The 15,763-nt window shown below is 46.5% G+C and overlaps 1 pseudogene; it reads right to left on the bottom strand.

The window, feature by feature from the left end:
• Positions 1-1,417: 1,417 nt before the first annotated feature.
• LOC142562620 (U2 spliceosomal RNA) lies at positions 1,418-1,599 on the bottom strand (annotated as a pseudogene).
• Positions 1,600-15,763: the final 14,164 nt, after the last annotated feature.

Raw genomic sequence — 15,763 nt, 5'->3', positions numbered from 1 at the left:
CTATTTTTTTTTCTTCAGAACATATGGCCCTTAAGTTTGACAGTGAAGTTTTGATTGTAGGCCTGACTGCCTGCCTTACCTATTGTTCCACCTTCGACCTAATATCTTAGCAGTCATGCTAATTTACATTATGTAGACCAGGGCAATAAGGCCTCATAGATAGGAGAGTTTTTGCTACGAGCTCCTCCAGCGATCGATGTTTTACCACATGTGCCGAATCGTGAGTACAGAATGATGATCTGGCTGCCTACCATGTGCATGCCATACTACACGACCAGAGTTCTTACAAAAGTTTTTCCCTCTCTAATTTCCGCAAAAATGGTCCGTTGAAAGATATACAATCGCGGAGGACTTCCACCAATTAAGAAGCATGCACTCTTCGTACTTACAACAGAACCGCTCCCTTTATGGGTGATCGTTCGTTTTACCTAACAACAAGCCTTCTGCTCTGCGCGCCGAGACAAAGCGGCATTCCACACCAATTTATAAAGAGGCACAGTCACTGCCTTGATAAATACCACCTTAATTATCAAGGCCCACTCACTGGAGGAAATTGACATTAGTTTCGGCCTAATTACAGCGCAGACGTTTGCAAACTCAGCTATTGTTATCCAAATGGAATACAACACACTATGTGGGGAGTAAACTAAATCACGATTTATGTTGTTGCGGATGGTAACATCATAAATAGTTAAGCACCCACCAACGGCATTCCCCACGTCATCGGGGCCATCACCACCCCACATGCCTTCACTGACGCTGTAATAGCTCACTACTCATCCTGAATGGTCAAAATGTTTTCCTTTTTGTACACCCAACCCTTATGTATTACTCCCACAGTGGGGCCTTTAAGGCAATAAAGTGAAAATGAAAGTGCCTCAGCTGCTTTGAGTTCCTTTTGTTTTTATTTTTTCGTTTATTACAGATGTGCTTCGCGGCGTCCTTCGTCGGTCTCACCGGTTAATATATTGTAGGTACAGGAGGTATTTCATAGCCAGCACCTCTAAAGACCTTCTGAATGGCTTTAAAGTACTATCTTTTATTTTTTGTTGGCTAGAGTGACCTGCGTAGGTTGTTAAAGAGTGTCATTAAGGGCATTTGTTACTCCCAAATTTATGGATTTTCTAACTGTTTTATATCTCGTTTGCTTGCTTCGGATAGCCAGGCCTGCGACTGTACAAAGAGCTAATAGGCTATTGCATACGCGCAGTCGGTTGCGTAAGGCTGCCTGTTTGCTGATGTCACTTGTCTGTCTGATAAATTATCGTCTTTTAAAATGTCATCTCTTGTATTCCTTGGTTCTTTTCTTTATTTTTTACCGCGAAGCTCTATATGGGGGGGGGGGGGTGGGGGGGGGGCTCGGTTCTGTAGAAAAACGCATGCGCCAATCGAGCCGTGCAAATGGAGAATTTCTCCCCATACGTGAGCCGATCCCGAAGGTAGTTCAATACTCGGCCGACCAGCGCTGGCGGTGAAGCAGGCTCTGACCACTCCACCAACTTTCAAAAATAAGTTTAATATCTTAGGTACAAATACAGCCCATATCGGATATTAAGCTGACAGGAACACCTGCTAGACTTTGGCCGTCGTCGGCCATGTCTACGTTCGGCAGCTCGCCTTCCCTTTGTCGGCGTTCCAAGCACTTGCGTATTGCCTTTGTTTTCCTTCTACTTTCTCTTGGTGGCGGTCCCGTAAGCGTGCTACCCACATGGCTCGCGAGGCGGAAAGAAAAGCGAACCGTCCAAGTGGCTCTGATCCCGCAAACTTGGAACGTTTCACCGGAGCAACAGCCATGTTTCAGAGGGAGTTTGTGGGGAACCTATCTTGTGTGGCCAATGTTGTGTGTGACCGCTTGGGGTTTTTGAATGACCTCACAACCGTTACTGCACTGCAGGACGTCGACCAACGCACGATCGCCTTGGCTACGGTGAAGCAGCGTGTGCACTCGGGGTGCGGTGACGTGCGTGTCGGTTCTACGTGCCGGGATTCGGTAGTAAAATGGGTCGTGCCGCGTTTTGTAACAGCACATGGGTATGCATACCCCTCTGTGCGTCATTACCTTCCGAGGCTCAACACCGTGGAGGAGCGACTAGTCGCGAGCATCTCCTTCCATTTATGTGCCTACGGCGTTCGACGCACGGCAATGGACAGTTCGTCATTAAGGGGCCCAGATACACAGCATCGCTGGTCATCCACTTTCACAGAGTGGCATGGCATTGAATTTTTTTTTCTAGGACGAGCAACTCAGAAACAGTGCCCGTAGTGATGATACTCACCCACATAAGCCTTGCTCAAGGATGAGGAACAATCGCCGAACGCTGAAAGATCCATTCGTGGCTGGCCGGTAGCTGTGCACAAATATGTTTACGTGAAGGATCTGCGAAAATACACGATAAAAATAAGCTATTCATTCCAGTATCTTTCTCGCGGTTGTTTGCTCAAGACTATCGGACACGCAAAAGTACCGCAATGTATATTACCGAATTCGTTTCACTGTTCACTTCGGACCGCAGGTGTTTTCTGCCTTGTTTAGAATTACAACACAACATACACATCTGTGGTGGCTGATAGACTACATCGACCAGTTATGGCGACGCTGTGTTTATACAGACAAGAGGAGTAACCCTGGACGCCATTCAAGAATCTACATGCCCCAACGTAAACGAGCGAGCAACTCACAGCTCTGCGAAGTGCACTTCAATTTATTGACACAGGGAGTCCTGGTAAATTACCCATCTTTTCCAACTCAAGACCGCCTCTGCACGGTACGCAGTTACTTCTCCGACGTGAATCTCACGAACAAGCTGACGTACGAAACCATCAAACTTCACTACGGTGTCGAACAAAAGAGGGCACGAATTTTTTGTCCATCGGTTGCCTGGTCGTTGCCGATTAGTGGAAATGGTCACGCAGACAAAACTGTCCGAGTGTCACAGCAATAAGAACACAGCGTTACCATTCCTCTTTCCAGGACGGACGCTGCATGGAAGCTTCGTGAACTGGAACGCACGCTCTCTTTCGTAGAATAAAGAGCGAGAGAGAGAGAGAGAGAGAGAGAGAGAGAGAGAGAGAGAGAGAGCAAGGACAGGAAAGGCAGGGAGGTCAACCAGACGAGCACCCGGTTTGCTACCCTACACTGGGGTGGGAGAAAGGGGAACAGAAAGAGGAAAACAGGGACAGAGTAAGCTCTGACTGCGTGTGTGTGGGGGGGGGGGACGCGCAGGGCCCCTATAAACGGTCTCTTAAGCCGGTGCATTGCAAGTTCTGTACCAGTGCAGAGCACCCCAAATACAAGGCGCACCACGTTACACGTACTGAATTAACCCTTCGCTCCAGTCACGACGTTCACCTGGGCTTCAACGACTTGAGATATCGGTTCTGCACCGGCTTTTGTTGAGAGTTGCCTTCAGGAAGGCGTACATGACACCAATTAGAATGACCAACAAAGCTGCGCGTGACGACGGCGGCCGCGAAGAAAGCATCCAGCATTTATTGTGCCATTGTCATCGACTTCATTCGCAAAGTCACTCCCCATGGAGTTGCGACAACTGGACCATTGTCCGTGCTGACGCTACCCGAACACCGTCCCCATCTCTCGTCAGCCCACAATATTGTGAATGTAATTCTCAGTTTTTTTTTTCAGGGGCGACTGGCCTGTGGGAACGCCTTCTTAGACTTTGTGGAGCCTTCCAAGCGCATGCGCGAATTCACCACGCCTTTCCCTCATCCTTTCTGTCTCTCTTTATATCTCACCTTTCTATTCCATTTTTCCCATCTCCCAGCCGTACAGGGCAACCAGCCAGACGCTTTCCTGGTCAACATTTCTGACTTATCCCCTTCTTTCCCCCTCCTCCTTTATTATGTGCTTCTGATTATTCATCAAGCACAGTAATCTTATTTGAATAATGCTTACAGCCCCCAGACAGACAAACGCTAACACAACGGTTCAATTTTCTTCCAGCCGCACAGCGGAATGGGGCGAATGCCGCAGTGAAAAGCTCTGGATTAATTTCCACCCGCTGGAGCTTCTTGCCATGCGCATAATAAGCGCTGGAGAAAGCGCGCAAAACACGAAAACTGCTTCGCGACTGGTTTGACGACACTTTTCGCGTACGGTTTCCGATTTTGTGCGGCTTGGAAAAAACTTATGTGGCACTTATATAGAATGTTCAGTGCTGGAGCACGAAGCAGGGCGTTGGAACACAGAAAAGACGAGGACGAGCTCTCACTGGACGTCCTTGTCTATTATTGATAATAGTAATAATAGTCTTGCTCGTGTATTAGTAGACAAGGGCGAGCGCTTAAAATCGCTCGTCCTCGTCTTTTCTCTCTCCCTTTGTCCCGCTTTGCGCTGCAGCACTGAACATTATGGAAAACCAACTGGCGCAAATGACCACCCTTTTACGTATATAAAGAAACGGAAAGGTGGGTCGCGAATTTTTTGATAATGGCCAACAATCTTCAGATGGACGATTTAGCTGTGAGTATAATATTTTATAAATTAGTTACTTTCCCGAAAACTACTTGTGCTATTAGGCGAAATACCAAAAAGAGTCTGACTTAGTCGAAAGGACGGGCAAGAAACATTACCTTGGTTCGGTCCAGCTACATGGCACTCCCTTTTTTTTTAATTTTGGCACAAGTGACGTGGGAAGCTATATATATATATATATATATATATATATATATATATATATATATATATATATATAGAGAGAGAGAGAGAGAGAGAATTTACTAGCACCACTGGCTAACCACCCATTCTTTAGGAAAATTCGAGAGATGTACGCGAAGATCGTTCGCATTTAAAACTGAAATTCTTCGTTACAATAACTTTTTGCAGTTTGACGTGAAAATAGCACAACCAGGATAGAGGCAAGCCGTAGTGGGGGACTCTGGAATAATGCTGAAAAACACGGGTTCTTTACTCTACACGTAAATTCAAGTACACGAGCGTTTTTGGCATTTACCAGTGCCGAAATGCGACCATGGCAGCCGGCATCGCACGCCCAACCTCAAGCTCAGCAGCGCAATGCCATAGCTAGCGGGCTACCACTGTCAATCTCGGCCTCTGAGCAAGCAAACCAAATACACGCAAAAAATTTGCTCGCCCTAACCCCCCCCCCCCTCTCTCTCTCTCTTTATTGAGTGCCTCCATCAATCTTTAACTCACTCCCGGTTTCTACACGCCGTGAATGCTCACGTCCTAATACTCTATTATGCATAACAACGTCGCAGATATCGACGCACACTGAAGCTCTCACTCCAACAGGCCTACACCTGCAATACTTGCAGACACTTCGTTCGTCTGAATTATGGATGCTAGCTCGCCGAGCACGTCTCGCTTGCAACCGGTTAGCTGCAACCGCACACGGCACAATCCATAGCGGGCATTCTGAGACACGGCCTTTTAGGGAAGGTGTGCAATCTCGTCTGGCGCTGTGTCTGGTACTTGCCAGTTGTACTTCGAGGAGGACCAATGACAGAGAGGCTAGGGTGGCTGAACACTGGTATATACCGATTCAGCGGCTCTATGCCAGTGCGGCCGCGGCCGTGCCTCAATCAGACTATCAAGCGCAGGGCCTTTGCAACGTGACTGCCATCCTGAGCGGTGACTCAGCGCGAAGAACGGATTCAGCTATAGCAGCATATCAAACGCCGATAGAAACACGAATAGAAATGCTATGCAAGTCAAAAGCTAATGAGTTGCGTTATTGCGCTTGCTATTTCGTCCAGATTTGTAACCGCGACCTAATTCTAGCTGCACAATGTAAAGTTTTGTTCACACCGAGCTTAAAGACTGACAAAAAATACTACAAGAATAGCACACTCTTGTGGTTACAAGAAGCCGGTGTTCTTAGGTTTTTTTTATTTTTCGCATCATTACATATGCTGACGGTACGTCATTACATATACTAGCTCCAGACGTATTTGTAGTCTAGAATCCCAATAAACGCATTGACATTAGGCGATTTCCCTGCTCTTAAATAGTGGGAGAGGCTTCAATGTATGATTGAACACATTGCGAAAGTGCCTTGCCAGAAGTCTAGATTCTCGCACACCGACGCTGGTACTTAGTCTACCATAGTTTCACGTTCGGTTGAGTCATTTCTTGGCAATTTAGTTACGCTTGGGTAGCGCTGTATACTGGTGTTAGGTTCTCTGTACTCATATTTCGAGTCCATTTAACAATACCAGTCTCATGAACTATGTTCGACTTTTCGTGTTGACAAACTGCGAGAACTCACAGGCGCAAACCCCATCAAACACGAGTGATATACCTTGCGTATAGTATGTTACATCTATATGGCGACGGTTCGGACATGTTGGTAGGACATGACTGTAGCTTTCTGTGCACAAGAGGACGACGTAGGAGAGGCTGAGACGCACGAGCGCAGTACTGGGCTCGTTCGTGTCAGCCTCTTCTTCGTCCTTGTCTTGTGCGCAAAAAGCTGCATTCATTACATCTAAGCGTGCCTAAAGATGCGCACAAGCGAGCCATTGAACGTAGAGACTCTTTCACTTACCAATCGTTCTTGTTTAAGGAGATTGTCTTCCAGGAGTTATACGTAGCTAAATAGAATCCAAGGCCTTATGGCTATGTGATTAAAAACTAAGCCAATAAGATTAATTTTCTGCACGGTAAGCCATGTAGCGTTATGGAACAAAACTGAGTAAGAAGCTGATAAAGTCAGACCGGTGTTATGGGCTAAAGCTCATCATGCCGATTTGAATTGCGGCATATACGCAAGAGAAGATAGCAGCTCAAATGACTGCAATCATGGGTGAGCCACTTATAGTTAGCAAAAGAAAGAACAATTCGTGCTAAAAGCCATGCAGGAACCGCTTGTGTGAACGTTTGTCAACGAAGCTAGTATCTCCACACCCAACTCCTTTATGAGTATTACAAAAACTCCCGCGCAAGATAGCTGCTTGATTCCGTGTCTTTTCGCCTCTGTAACGGTGAGGAATTTCTCGTGGTTAGGTTTTTGGCGGAGTAAGTCAAAGGTAACGGAAAGCACGACATAATTCAACTTTATTTACCTTCGAATGTGTTAAACGCCGTTTAGGAAAGCTTCGACCAACTCGTTTCATGGAAAGGCCCCCCACGGCTCCCTTCAGTACCACTATTCTCGAAGAACTGCCTTGCAAAAATCTCGGTGCGCACCGCCTCTGGCTTCTACGTGACACTATCCGCTGTGTCCGTCGAAGACATTAGTGCGTCTAGACACTACGTCATGGCCACCGGGGTCGGCCCGCCGAGTCATGACTGCCCGACACAGACAATCCAGAGCGCGGCCGTTACAAGGCGGCTGCCATTGTGAGTGGTGACGCTACGTGAACGAAGGAGGCAACGTACCAGAAGACGCCAAAAGAAATACTGTACATGTAGCTCATCAGATAATTAGCTCTCGAATTTTGCCTACTCCGAAAGCAAATGATCAGCTCTAAATGTTACATGATGCGGAGTTTGCTTTTTGCTCAAAATAAAAGAAGCAAGACGACGTGTGGAGATCAACGCGCGCGCTGGGAAGCGTAAACCGGGCCGGCACCGTGCAACCATCTCGCTTTCGTGACGCTCACTTCGGCTCTCGCGAATTACCGGACGCCAGGCTTTCGTTACGGATCGCCAGCGTGGCTGGACAGGTGAGCAAAGTGTGGACACATCACGCTCATGTCATTTATTCCGACGCCGAACGCGTATTATGCTAGGATCGGAACGGGCCATGAGGTCGTCCGCGTTTGTAAGCCCATATTATGGTGGCTAGTAGAGTAGGTGTGCTGATTGAGTAGTTCACCACTACTCCACATAGTAGCGCAAAAATGGCGCTGCTGTCAGTAGAACGGTGTTCTTGCGCACATCGTCGTCCGTACGCAGGGAAGAGTGGAATGTAGACAAGAGGCGTGTTTAATTGCAGATATGAGGTACGCTTCAAATACCGTGTTGAGAAGTGCAAGCAAACGTGTATGAGAAATTTTGCCATTTTTAGAAAACACGAAGTGCTGGAATCATTTTTCTAGCTTCTATGCAGGAACCTCGGACCACAATTTTAACGGTTTTGAACAAGTGCGGTGTTATTTTGGAGCTGTGAACTAGCGCGTATCTTTAGCGATTTCGTTAAGCGAAGCATATTTTGAACCATATAAACTGTGAGGTTCAATGTCCAGAAGCAAATAACGCACGGGTTGTGAGAGACGCCGCATGCACTGGGGCCCTCCGGATTACCATTTGACCACCAGAGGACCTTTAACATGGGGCTAAAGCTAAGTACGCAAGCCTTTTGCATTCCGACCCAGTTTGAATGGGGCTGCCACGGTACGTAATCTAACCCACGACCTCATCATCAGCAACACAACTATAACCACCAAGCAATAATGGCTGCTAGGAGTACCCTTTGGTACACGGAGGTTGCGCTTGGTGCTGAAATTACAGTTCCCGTGTAATTAAATCTTGTCATCGTTCGTCTTTCCAAAGGCTTAGCAAAAATCTTTACAGCCCTTGACACTGTAGCTGGTAATATTTCGAATATTTACGCACTTAGCGAACTTACCTTTAGTGCAGAGTTACGGTAAGCAGTCATCGCCTTTTTTCATGGAAATTCACACGCTTCTAATTGATCTTTATGAAGGGTGATGTTAGAAACTAATTTTGCTAAAAGAAAAAACGCGTCAGTTGTGGAACTGTCAGACCCAGTTACCGAGCATGAGGCAACACGCAGGTGATGACAAGCTCCGCAAGCGTCGGCAAAGAAGTCTTGATGTCTCAATTCGCACAGATTTCATTCGCAGCTTGTTGCTTGCATCTCTTCGAGTGTTTGCAGTCATAATTGCGTTGTCATCACAGTCCCAAATATTATTCGTCTTTCTTTTATCTAGCATCAAATATTGATTTGAGCGGAAGCACCAGACTATTGCATCTTTCGTAAACCTCTCTTCCTCCACGGCATCGGTGAAATCGCGCTTGAGGAACTATTGTAAAAGAAGTCCCTCACTCACAAGTGCTCGCTGCGGCTCTTATCGGTGCTGAGAACCAATGATGCTTTAGGTACGCCATACTTACATTTCAGAGCGAATAAGTAAGCGGGCATGTTGACCTTCTTTGAGGGAGAAATACCGCTACTATCTGATGCGCATTCACCTTATTCGGCCTCGGAAATTTCCTTCCGCTAACCACGCTACTCACGTCTTCGCCGTGAAGCTTCCACATCTTTAAGAAACTTGCAAACACGCAACAGTAGAGAGCCTTGTCTCCTCATTGCGCAAACTGATGGCTACAGATGACAGTTTTTCACTCTGCCTGCTTCGTTTGTTGCGCGCCGTCTGCCAAGACTACCAGACGATTTGCGCCGCTGAGCATGACTGTACTGAGCGCAGCGCCATTTCTGCGTAGTGATGCGGAGAAGCGGCGAACTACGCTCCAGACGTGTCGGTCCGCACACCTACTCTTCTAGCCACCATACCTGTATACCCGCCGTACGTTGAGCTCGCGGCAGACGACGCGCTTGGCATGACTCGTCGTCCGCGCATCTCGTAACAGACGGCTTACTTGACGCAGTTCGGAACGGCCGCTCCTCTAGTCCTGCTGTTGTCGTCGCTCGGCCAGCCTTCGTGGCTGGTGTCGCGAGACCCCTTTATGAATTTCCCCGCAAAGCAAACAGCTCCATGGTTGTGCGACCAACTGAAAGACATTCTTGGGAGCCGGTGGTCCAGTGTCATCCCAGCACATGAAAGAGTCATCTGTGCCCTTCGTTTCTTACTTTTTTTTTTAAAGCGGGAGTTTCCAAGTGTCAGCTGGAAGAGTACATTCCTATGGCATAGTAATACGTCAGTGACGCCATCCATGAAGTGGTCAAGGCAATCACGGTGGTGGGCCTGCAGCAACGCTGCGTGGACTTCTCGCTTACCACCCAGCAAAAGGCCCGCACCAAGGTGGCCGTTTTACGACGTTTTACGCCGTAAATCTGGTGGAGTCACGTGTGTTGACGAAATCCTGGTAGCCATCACGCAGCGACAGGATCTCAGTCCGGTCGAGACAAAAGGATAGATGACCAGGAAGGGATATCGTACGCCCTCAACACTCTGGTCGTAAGTGTTCATAAACTATCACTGATTCGCCGCCTCCTATTTGTTCTTTACATTGCCTGCTTTGAATTACCGGTGTTTTCATATTTAATTGAGCCTTCACCAAGGTGTGCCAGCGCTGAATGCGCCAAAAATCCAAACGCAGACACGCGCATAGATTTTTCTTGCCTGATCTCGATTATAAGTTCTAATCAATAAATATTAAATGCACGTGTGCCATGATGGATGTTGGCCCATTGCTTTTCATACCAGCGCTATTCATGTTATAAGTTAATTTTCTGCTCTGAGAAAGGTATGATTTTACTGTTTCATTTTCCAGATGGAATAATTACATATAAATGAGCAACGATGTTGGAGGGTATGACTTCCCTGGAAAATATACTTTCGAAAGAAATATTGAGTACGATCATACACATTCTGCAATATCTACTGAGCTGTGGCCTCTAAACCACAATAGTTATGCACCGTCTTGCTCTTCTTACTACCCGTCAGGTGTGCGGTGCGGACTTACGTAATCTGGATACATTGATTCCTGGTTTCCAGTCCGTGATTCATGTGTGCGGACTCACTCCCCTCATTGCAGCCGCCTCGCCACGAAGCATCGGCGGGGCGAATTAGTGCTGAGTAAGTTTTCTGGCGTTTTGCTGTATCAGGCGGGTATCGCTTCATGACTTGTCGTATTTACATTGCGCACGAGACCGGGTATCCGCTCGAGCCCTGGACGCTCACTCCGATTGCAGGCGATTAAACCACCCAGACGGTTAAAGGGTGCTGCAGCATAGCACTTTACATGAATTTGGAATGTGGTTGAGAGATGTACAGAAAAAGCTAGAAGAGCTGCTAGAAGCAGCGTTAAGGTGCCTTCAAAAGTACATGACACGCATGCACTATCGAAAGAAGTCAGCCACATTTGTGTCAGCATGTGCGGCTTTTCATAACATTGCATTAACGGCAAAGAAGCGGGTTGGCCGTCGAAAAGCGGTTTTCATCGTGAGGGACTACGATGAGTGAACGATAAATCAAGGGATATCAAGTGATAAGACGCCTAAATGAACAGACGCAGGTCGTTATTAATGGCAGCTTTCAAATTTGAGGAGCTGCTAATTGTGTTCACGAAGAAGAAACAACAAAGAAGGCGTGTCGAGTTCACCGCACGCTGTATAAAGAGGGAACGAATTGTTTGCATCGAGGTTATGGTCGACTTCTCTTATAACCGTATATATATATATATATATATATATATATATATATATATATATATATTCTTGATTTAGAACAGGCAAGGAAGAAGACCGTAGCGTTTGGCAGCGAGTAATCGCAACGGGTCAACAATAACTTCTTGCGCTGCCCTTTTTATTGCGGGAGACGCACCATTGTTGAAACGGACGAAATCACGAACGTGCTTTGCACACTGATCGATTACTAGCCACGCTACGCGCTTTGTATCTAGTTAAGTGTCTATATGTCTTTCAGCTGTGTAGAACTAGGCCATGGGTTCGAGTGCCGGCGTGGCAGCCTCATTCAAATGGACGGGGAACACGAAAACGCTGCTATTTTGTACTTCGAGTCTCGCTAGATCGGCTGGTGGTCAAACTTAATCCGTAGCATTTCGCTACGCCATGTTCAAAAACCTGTTTGTTCAGTTGATAATTTCAGCCGATTTGTCCAGATTCTCAACTGTACAGGCGGCGCGACTGCAAGCAGGAACACGAGAGCGTGTGGCAGTGGTTCGCGGAGCGCTACCCTCGGCGTCTGGTGAAATCTTGGCAGACGGCTCGTTATAGCAGACGACTCCCCGAGCTTTTCGCCAATCGTCTTGATTACGCGAGCTCCGCCATACTTCATGAGGCGCCGGTGATGGGGCACTCCGCGCAGCGACGCCATGAGCATTGCGTTCCCACTAGCAGTGGTCGTGCCTGTACCTTCCATTGAATATCTTATAGAAACGCCGCGAGATATCGACCTCGGTGACTCACTTTAAATAACTTTCGTTAAAGTGGACTTCGCTTTCGTATAAGTAAGAATGTGAGAGCGCGTGCGTGCGCGTGCGATTTTGTTTTTATTTCAGTGCCTTTCTTTCCTCCCTTGTTGTCTTGGAGTGCATCACCAGGTTTTTCACAATGATTGATTTTCCGGATAATAATGAACAAAATTTATCTCTTTCTCTCTATATATCGCTCTATGAACCAGATCAGTCAATAAGGTTATATTTACTAGCAGTGCTCCGCAATTGGCTACGACATCAGCGCTCATGAACTTTATATATACCCAAGCATGGGGAACAGCACATATAGCGCCGCAACATGACGGGCACGACGGACGCATGTGCAGGCTCCTCTGAACCTATTCGTGGGAGGCTGCAGTTACTACCATGCATGGTTTGCAAGGTGCGTTTTCATTGCGCATGAGTTCACATTCTGGATCTAGCTATTTGAGGTCTGTGCATGTAATCTGTGAAAAGCTTCAGTCCGAGCATTGCGCGTGCCGCTCGGCCCGCCTCCAAAGCTGTCACGCCCCGTAAAGATTTGTTGTCCCGCGTGCAAGCGCCGTGCGAACGTGCCTCGCCTGCGCTCATGGAACTTCTTTAACTTCATAAATAAGCAGATTACCGCTGGTGAGTTGGATGTACGGCAACTACGTGCGGAAAATTCTGCGCTTCGTGTGGAAATTCATGGCCCTACGTGAGTGGGTTTGGCCGAAGTCTATGCTCCGCAGCTTACCACCTCGGCTGTGGGAGCTCTGCCGGCCAAAAACTTTGCCTCGACTACAGGTCAATTACAGTGTCTCCAACTACGACAAGCTAAGCGGACGTGCTTCTTTGCTTTCTGATATGTTGTTAGACCAGACGGGGGGGGGGGGGCGGGGAACGGTGAGCCACCGACAAAGGAGGCCAACTGGGATTGGCAGTTAAAATACAGTGAGTGCTAAAAGTAGCACCGAAAACTCCCGTTGCGATAGGCTTCTTCATCTCTCGCATTAAGCTGTCTACTACGACGTCGCACTTCGATGGATTTCTGGTTTCAATAGTCGAGGACAGGGCGGTGAAATATACAAAGCTGAAAACAAGGTGCCCAAGCTTACTGCTCTTTCCATATCGCATTTAATAATGACCTTGATTTTCCTAATACTACCGCAGTTTAGCCCAAAGGCTCTCTTTCGACACAGTTTTATTCAACATTTTGCGGATTTCTAGAGAACGCTTGACTTTATGAATTACAAAATACATATTTACAGGCACATCAGTGAGCTTAGCGCTGACTCGTCAAACAGCTTGCTTTTATGTGACAGCGCTAACGTACGAGTAAAAGAGCAATAACTCATTGATTTCATCAGTTTTATTGCCAGCCTTGACCGCCAAGTTAAACGGGCCTGTTGCTACAGCCCACGGGCCACCACTATCGCCGATACCGTTGGTCAGTTTCAATGGGTTTCACCACTGTAATAAAATAAACTTGGCTGGTCACACCTTAGATTTATTCTTAACAAATACTACCATCTTTGAAGTCAGTGAAACGGATGACTAACTCGTTGCGATAGATAAATATTACCCGCATTTACTGTTTGTTTGTTTTGTCACTGTCTCTTGCCGAAACTTCCCCGAAAGTCATGAAGCGCGGGATGATTAATCGGATTGTACTGATACCTTGCGCGTATTACTGGAATTCTCTTTTCAGTGAAACGAATGTTGAGGCTTGCGCTCTGTTTCTTACTTCGACTAATATGAATGCAATGACAATATCTACTGCGTTATTTTGTCCCAAGAAGCCTATATTTCTATCATAGTATTCCTTCGGACCTAAAATATTATCTGCAAAAAGAACGGAGGTACCATAAACTGTACAAATGACTAGATTGCAAGTACTAGTACGGTATATTACCAAGTTGCGGAGGTATACTGAGGTATAAGCTCTTTATCGCACTAATCTTGATTAAAACTTCAATAGGAATCCCAACAGCTTTTGGCGCTTGGCAAGACTTCACGGAAAATATAAAATGAATCTGACGGCATTGAAATCGAATGATAAACTCTCATGTATATCACAGAAAGTATGCGAGGCATTTGCTGAACATTTCAGTAGAAGTGTCTCGCAACCATTGAGTGGGCCTGCCGTGGTCAATTTTATGGATAATGCTGATTGTTTATCGTGTTCACCCTTAACAGCAGACGAAATTTCTGAAGCCAAGCTCACTGTGGGTAGTGACGGCATTCCAAACTTAGTAATCAAGGGCTGTGTTGACCTTCGTTGCCTTTGTTAACATTCTTGTTCAATCTATCCTTAGAAACTGATGTTTTTCCGTCCCAGTGGAAACTGGCATTGCTTACGGGGTAATTAAACTTGGGATCTTCTGTGATATCAATAATTCGTGTTTTCCCTTCCCATTCTCTTCTTTGTGGCTTTTTCAAAAGATTCAAAACCGGTGATTTACGATTCTCAATTTTTTTTTTACTTTATGCGAAAATTCTCTACCATGCGACATGAATTTCAGAAATGAAGATTACTCCAAAATCGCCGCCCATGCACTTCCTACAGATGGTTAACCAGCGAAGCTCAATCGTGCGGCACCGATGTTTATCACTGGGTTAATGCCGATGGTTTATTAAACGACGGCTTGGTAGGGTGTCGGATCTACGTTACGCAGTTGGCTGCTTGCGCTCCGCTGCACGTGCTTGTTCTTGTACCCGGGCTGCGGCATCGGCACGGCTTAGACGAGCTCCTTCCTGGTTCTGCTCCCGGCGTTGCTGATCGAAGGCTGCGTGCTCCTCAGGAGTACATATGACACGTCGCCTATCGATTTCGAAGCCGGAGAGAAACTGCTGCGCGCAACGCTCGGCTGCGACTGAGAGCAACGACGTCACTAATGGCGCAGCTAATTCAACACCACCTAGACAGCACAAGGCCTTTTCCCTCCGATCTATGACGTCTTGTTACCTGGCCTGATTAAGGAGATCTATAAGAATGCGAGGATGAAAAGTATGTATGGCATATGTGACAGCTTAATGCGACGTGTTCTACGTTCTCCCATGAAAGGCAGCACGTTTCCGAATGGTGATCTTTTTATTTTACTACACATAAATGTTTGCTTGTATTCGCGTGTGAATGTTCCAGTGGCATGATTTATGGTAAGCTTTGCTATTGCACTTTTACTTCTCCGCTGTACTATAACTAAGTTGGAAAGTGTTGTTTTTAAAGTTAACCTGCTCCCATTGAGCAGAAAAAGAAATGGGATGTACATGACGCAGTGAGCTGTCGTCAAGGCTGCAAAGCCGTTGGCAGCCATAATGAATGAATGAATGAATGAACATGCTAATTTGCGTTTATTGGGGACGCGCAATTGAGCCTAATACAGTTGAGAAATTTTGGACGCGTGTTTTGATGATTTAATAACATACAACCATGCGGTCGTTTTACCATAAAGAAATAGAACAGTCACTGGCTCTCGAACCAAATTATTCATCTCGAGTATTCTTCCACAATAATTATTTTTACCGTTTTATTGGTACCCAGCATGTCTGTAGCAACATTTCGTATTTTTATCGTGTCTTGGTAGGCATGTTAATTGGGATGACTTGCTTTATAAATATTCAAGTTATGAACGTTGATCCTACCGGAGTGAGGATCGGAGATGAAGTCAATTAAAACAAAAACTGCTAAGAAAGGTGTTGCCTTGTTAGAGGAAC

Source organism: Dermacentor variabilis, chromosome 10 (assembly GCF_050947875.1).
Source record: "Dermacentor variabilis isolate Ectoservices chromosome 10, ASM5094787v1, whole genome shotgun sequence".
NCBI lineage: Eukaryota > Metazoa > Arthropoda > Arachnida > Ixodida > Ixodidae > Dermacentor > Dermacentor variabilis.
This window is presented reverse-complemented; position numbering and strand designations above follow the sequence as displayed.